This window comes from Simochromis diagramma, unplaced genomic scaffold (assembly GCF_900408965.1).
Source record: "Simochromis diagramma unplaced genomic scaffold, fSimDia1.1 OVJJ01000434.1, whole genome shotgun sequence".
NCBI classification, from domain to species: domain Eukaryota; kingdom Metazoa; phylum Chordata; class Actinopteri; order Cichliformes; family Cichlidae; genus Simochromis; species Simochromis diagramma.
The window spans coordinates 1-7,204 of record NW_024387090.1 but is presented as its reverse complement, the minus strand read 5'-3'; the positions used below and the strand labels follow the sequence as shown (position 1 = coordinate 7,204).

General features: G+C 40.8%; 1 long non-coding RNA gene across 1 annotated transcript; it reads right to left on the bottom strand.

Moving 5' to 3' along the window:
• Window positions 1-337: 337 nt before the first annotated feature.
• Window positions 338-1,197, bottom strand: LOC120742759. The gene is made up of 2 exons (XR_005697947.1): window positions 856-1,197; window positions 338-530 (listed from the first exon to the last, which is right to left on the bottom strand). It is a non-coding gene; the product is annotated as an uncharacterized LOC120742759 (long non-coding RNA).
• Between the last annotated feature and the right edge of the window lie 6,007 nt (window positions 1,198-7,204).

Here is a 7,204-nt window from a genome sequence, read left to right as displayed (position 1 = left end):
CACAGAGCAGAAAATGAGGTGAATGTTTGGGCACATTGGTAACAGTGAAACAGTTTATTAGTAACGTGGGATCGTTTGTGTGTGGAGTATGAACTGAGATTCCTGAAGCTCTTGTCACACTGGTCACAGCTGTAGTTTCCTTCCATGTGTGTACGTTCATGCCTGTTACGATGACCTGAATCTGAGAAGCTTTTGTCACAGTGTCTGCACTTGTGTGGTTTCTCTCCTGTGTGGACTCGTTTGTGTGATTTAAGCTGACTTGCAGTGGTGAAGGATGACCCACACTGATCACAGAGGTGCTTTTTAACCCCACTGTGAATCAGTTCATGTTTTTTTAAGTGATGTGATGTGGTGAAGCTTCTCCCACATTCTTTGCAGTATTTCAGTTCTTCTCCAGTGTGTTTACGTTGATGTCTTTTTAGGGCGTCTCGTCGACTGAAAGTTTTTCCACAGAGGTCACAACGAAAGTCTTTCCCACCACCACAGTGATGACAGGGTTGAGAACTGGATCCATCTGTGTCGCTCTGCTTCTAAACAAACACACAAAGACAGTGTAAGTCAGTCCTTCAACACTTTTATCCTGAACGTTGCCTGAAATAAAGAGCATCTCTACAGACGTCCAATTACATTTGACTGTTTCAGTTAACACACTCAGTTGACTGGGCTGCAATAACTACAATACTACCACCATAATACTACAGTAATACTAAAATCATAACTGACATGAAAATCTGAATAATCACTCAGAGCTGCTTTTCCATGCAGTAGAATTGCTAACATGCTAACACAGTTTAATGAGCAGAGTTGTTCCAAACAGTCAGGCTAAAATGACAAGATAACAATATAAATACATACCTCACAGTAACTGCACTTGTTGAGTCTCTTTCTGGTGTGGATCTGTTGGTGTAGTCTCAGGTAATGTGGAGCTTTAAAAGTCTTCTCACACAGGTCACATTTATAAGGTCGTCCCTCAGTGTGGGTAAACATGTGATGTTTTAACTGTGTGTCTGTTGTAAACTCTTTGCCACACTGTTCACAGCAGTACACATCATGTCTGGTGTGAATGCGTAGATGTATATTTCGGTACCCTCTCTGGCTGAAAGTTTTTCCACAGATGTCACAGCTGTATGCCTTAATTCCAGAGTGGGTAACTAGATGATTCTGTAAGTAGCTACTGTGAGTAAAAGCTTTGCCACACTGATCACAGCTGTACGCTTTAACTCCACTGTGGATGAGTTGGTGTGTTTTTAGGGATTCCTTCCAGGAAAAAGACTTTCCACACAAGTCACAGCTGAACGGTCTCTCTCCAGTGTGGATGACCTGATGCCGTTTTAGTTTATCCTTCCCAGTAAACTCCTTCCCACACTCGTCACAGGTGTGTGTTTTCTCTCTCTTTCTTCTGTGAGGTTTGTCGGCCTCCTGAGAGCGCTGACTTCTCGCTCCATGTTGGTCCTGCAGTGACAGAGATACAAACAGAGGCAGTGAGTGAAATGCAGTCGTGGAACAAACTCAACCTTCAAACTCCCTCCATTAACACTAGTTTTAAACCTGAAGGTGGAGTGTGGCACCAAACACCTTAAAGGTCTCTTATCCCCACCTGCTGGTAGTTCTAACACATTACATCCAACCTGGTGTTAAAAATAATTCATGACTGTTTAAACACTAAAATCAAGCCCATCCCTCCTGATTGTGTACACACAGACACACACAGACACACACACACACACACACACAGACACACACACAGAGTTGTTGTTTCTAATACATATTTCTATGATTTTTATAGATTTCTACATAATTATTCAGTGATAATAAATCCTATGTTTGTTTATTTGTTTATTCAAAAGGAACCCCATTAGCTTCCACAACAGATGTTGCTCATCTTCTGTCAAATACAATCACATAAAATATTATACAATAAAGTGGATTCAAGATATCCACATAATTTGGCTCTTACATCCACAGTGAGGTTTCACAATTAAAATATAAGCAATCAATAATAACAATAACATTATCAATAACATTGAGGCACATTACAGAAATTTCAAAAACAAATCATCTCTTACAATATTTACAACAACTAAAAGTTCTGTAAATCAGCTTTTAAGTGTTCATTGAAGTTTTGAATAGTTACTAATTTTCTAATTTTATGAGGCAATTTATTCCACCTGAAAGTTGCTCTAAATATAACAGTTTTACAAAAAGTTACTTTTAACTCGAGGATTTACTAAATTGCAGTTTGTTGAAAATCGTGTAATATCATTATGTATTTCATCTGGATACTGCAGCTGAGCAGAATGAATGTGGCGTGTTTAACAGAATTGCGTTCTTTATAACTACAAGTAAGCCATAGAATATTTTAGTCTGTACAGGAAACCAAGAAAGCTGATAATGCATTTTATCGATATTCGTATTAGAGATGGCACGATGCCACTTTTTAATGTCCAATACCGATATCATATGGATATCTGCCGATACCGATATGAATCCGATATAGCGTTTTTTGTAATCAATAAAACTGTTTTTTAAATAAATATCTTGCTGCATTTTGTATAAGTTCATACTCAAGTTTTAAAAACAAGACACTAAAGCTATTCCGTTATACCAAATGAGCCCTTTCCTCTACTCCCTCTTCACCCACGACTGCAGACCTGCCGATGGTTCTAACACCATCATTAAGTTTGCAGATGACACCACGGTGATTGGCCTCATCAGTGACAACGATGAGGCCGTCTACAGGGAGGAGGTGGATGGTCTGGCTGAGTGGTGCGACACAAACAACCTGCTGCTTAACACCGAGAAGACCAAGGAGCTCATCGTGGACTACAGGAGGAATGCTGACCCACATCCACCCATCTACATTAAGGGGACAGCTGTGGAGCGTGTGAGCAGCTTCAAGTTTCTTGGAGTCCACATCTCCGAGGATCTCATCTGGACGACCAACTGCTCCAAGCTGGTCAAGAAGGCTCACCAGCGCCTCTTCTTCTTGAGGACTCTGAGGAAGAACCTCCTGTCCTCAGACATCCTGGTGAACTTTTATCGCTGCACCATCGAGAGCATCCTGACCAACTGGATAACAGTCTGGTACGGGAACTGCTCTGCCTCGGACCGGAAGGCGTTGCAGAGAGTTGTGAAAACTGCCCAGCGCATCGCCGGAGCACCACTTCCTGCCATAAAGGACATCTACAGGAAGCGGTGTCTGAAAAGGGCTGGGAAAATCATCAAAGACCCCAGTCACCCATCACATGGACTCTTCACCCTCCTGCCCTCTGGGAGGCGCTACAGGAGCCTCCGGACTAAGACCACCAGGTACCGGAACAGCTTCTTCCCCACAGCTGTCAGACTCCTGAACTCTGCCTCCTGACATCTGACCCACGTTAAACTCACGGACTGAACATACACACACACACACAACCACCTACACACACACACACACACACAATGGACAACTGTACCCTCAAACACACAATAATAACATGGACTGAACCACCACTCACAACCACTAGCACTTTATACAGCCTCTGTAGAAATTATCCACATATCTCACTTATCTTAACTGCACCACTGCATAAATAATCATTCTGTAAAATACGATAATTTTTTAATTCTACAACTGTTTATAACTTGCATGTTTCCCATTTCTGTATAGCTGTATATCTCATATTTCTGTATAGTTTTTCATATTTATATCCTGTTCATAGCTTGTACTCACTACAGCCTGTACATACTTATAGCATATTCACAACATACTTCATACTGTGTACATTATAACATTCCATAATAGACCCATTTCTGTAATATACTTACATATCTATTTTATTGCTAATATATATTGTAATATATCTATATCATGGCTAAAGCACTTCTGGATGGAAGCAAACTGCATTTCGTTGCCCTGTACCTGTGACATGTGCAATGACAATAAAGTTGAATTCTATTCTATTCAAATATTTTATAGTTCAGCAACACACATCAATCTAATAAACTTAAACCTGCACCATCCTTCCTATTCTAGTATTATAAAGAGTACTTAGGTTGTTTAATATTTCTGCTAACTAATAGAGTTGCCAACTCCCAGCAAAAATCTCCCACAACCACCCTCCACCTCATGATGCTTAATCAATGTAATCAACTTTAATTTAATGCACGTGTAAATCAAATGCACAGAAATAATCAATTATGTTTCTACAATAATTAAATAGATTCACCATCTTTCTTCAACAGAATTGCAGACTGCACAGATGATACCTTCCCAAAGGAAAAAGGACTATAGCTTACCAGGGTGTAAATTAGACTTAATAGTTACCATATACAGCAATGGATTTCTATACATTTAATCAGATGACCACTTTGGTTGTAAGATTCAGATAATTATTTATTAAAAGTTAGTCCTTTAAATGAAATAACAAAGAAAAGTATTTTTTGTGCCTCCCTTTTCTTGTTAATGCCATACCTGCCCCCTGGCAAAGCTTTGCTAGAGCCGCCCCTGCACAGTTACCAGCTGTCAGCTACTTAGAAAACATGAGAGAAGAAGAGGCAGCTGCAGCTTAAGGACACAGACTAACTCCAGAGTCTTTTCCCCCGATTCTAGCTGAAGTACGGGACAAATCGCTTCCTTTTCACCTCAGTATGGAAGAGATTAAGATTAAAAATGCTGCGGTTTGGAAGCATGTAGTGAGGCTCCAAATGCTCCACCAGTTCGCCAACAGGTCTCGCAGACAACAGCCGCTCTATCGAGTGACACATACTTCTCTGACAAGCAAAGTTGGGTTAAGCGAAGTAGCGCGTTTTGTGAGGTGAGGATCGGTCCGTTTTTAATTAGTATAGTATGAACATTAATCTAGACGCCTTATTCTGGACTAACTGAAGTCTGTTAATATCTGTCTTAGCAGACTTCAGACTTCAGTTAGTCTGAAGTACCGACGAGGCCTCCCTTGCAAGTAAATCGATCGATCGCTGTTGCCTTGTTTTTCTTTCATGGGAATAAGTCCTGGAGATAGCGGGGTCTGAGTTTAGACCCAACAGGTTCGGTGAAGAAAAATGTCTGATTGTAACCTGAGGGGTTTTTTTACATTAAGAAAAAGGCACCAAACATCAAACCAATTTAAGCCTAAACAGTAACACATGAAAGTAGAGCAGGGCGATATGACCAAAAATATAACAGTGCAAATGCAAATTCCTCGGAGCAAATGTCGGCCAATTTCCACTGGAAATGCCTTTTGGTTAAACTGTCAGCAAGAAATTTTGCATTTGCACTGTTAAATTTTTATATAACTTCAATACACATAAAAAAACAGCTGCTTGTTTAAGTGAAAATACATTGATGGGACTTTTAATAAAGTTGTGGAGTTGTAAAGTATTTTGTCTCGCGTCAAGTATATCATTATCGCAAATTTTCAAATGTATATCGTGATAAATATTTTTGGTCATATCGCCCTGCTCTGTCTGTCACCTTCTGTGTTGAGCTCATTGTTTTCTCTGTAGTGGCTGAGCTGAGTCCAAGTAGCTGAAAATGTTCCTCTGCTGCTCCGTCAGACTCTTCTCCTCCTGCTGATCAGCTGGGACACAAAACAGATCTTTGTTAGGCTCCACACTGCACTGAAGAGTCAAAGTGTCTCATATGTTCCCCTGACAAGTAAAAGAACACATCTTTGCTTCCCGAGGTGGGCAACTTATTGGAAACAAACACAAAAGGTTTGAGCACTGATACAAAATTTAGCAGTATAGCAGGAGAGACTGAGGCAGGTTATTAGAATCAAATGCCCAGTGGGCCGACACACCAATATGCGCACACACACACACACACATATACGCGCACACACACACACACACACACACATATACACACACACACACACACACACACACATATACACACACACACACACACACACACATATATATTATATATATTAGGGGTTGCAACGATACACAAAATTCACGGTTCGGTTCGGTTCGATACTTTGGTGTCACGGTTCGATATTTTTTCGATACAAAAAAAATGTTCATGCATTTTTAATATTGTCATTTATTAAAATTATAAATACTATAAATTTAAACTCAAAAGTACAGTTTTTAAATTTAACCCTAACCCTTTTGCGTTGTTTTTTATTTGGACAGCGAATGCGCACCTGCGGACCACTTATGTGCAGCCTGGTTATTTAGCTCATCATATTGCAGCCACAGAAATTCTTTTGTCCATGAAACCATAAAGCTGCACTTCTTTTTGCCTTATAGTCTGATTTGTCATAACTTCTCCGTTTTGTGGTAAGCTTTTCTTTGGCTGTCACTTCTTCACCCTGACCTGTCTTATTTGGCTCAGCAGAACTGAAAGGCTTTTACACGCTCACTCACATAAGCTCAGCGATTCTCTGCGCGATCAATCTCTCACATGTTTTAAGCTTGCTGCGGGAGATTTCACTTGTCATGTTTGCATAGTAAGCTAACGATTAATAAGACGATGTCAGAGGAATTGGTGCGCAAATTATCATCACTCACAGATCAGTGCTGTCGCTCTCTACACACAGTTGCACGATTGCAAAGTGAAAGCAAAAAAACAAGCGCAAATTCAAAACGCGACTTCAATATGTCACATATTGACAGTGGCTCACCGATGCCAATGACATAATTACCCAGCTACATTTCTGAAAGAATGCAAAAGCCATTGACATATATTTTCCTACAATAGCCCGACGGGCAGGGAAGAGATAGATTTTGGTAGCCCGACTGAAAAAATCGCTAGCTCCGGGACGTCGGGCTAGCGATATTGCAAGCCCTGTATCTGATTGAGGAATCACTCATCTTTGGAAAAGAGAGTTTATTACAGAGAAATGTCTCTTTCCAAAATAAAAGCTATACTATCCGCTACTTCTGGGCTATATTCTCAGCAGCATAAGGAGAATCATGTGCTAACAGCTGTCTAAATGACTCGGCTAAAGTTAGTAGCATGCTTGTTGTTTTTGTCTTTGCACTAGGATGATGTCGGCGTAAAGTGTCATACTTTCGTTGTGTTCCCACTAGTGCTTCAGGTTAATCTCGTTTGAAATGACCTTCCACGCACAACACGGCACAATCTTCCGGTAACCGAGGTCACGCTTTTCGATGCTCCGTGCCGGGGTTTTCCTCTTCCCCCCTCTTCCCTTTTTTCTCCCCCCCTTTCCCCCCCCCCTCCCTTCCTCTCCTTTTCCCCTCCCCCCTCCTTCTC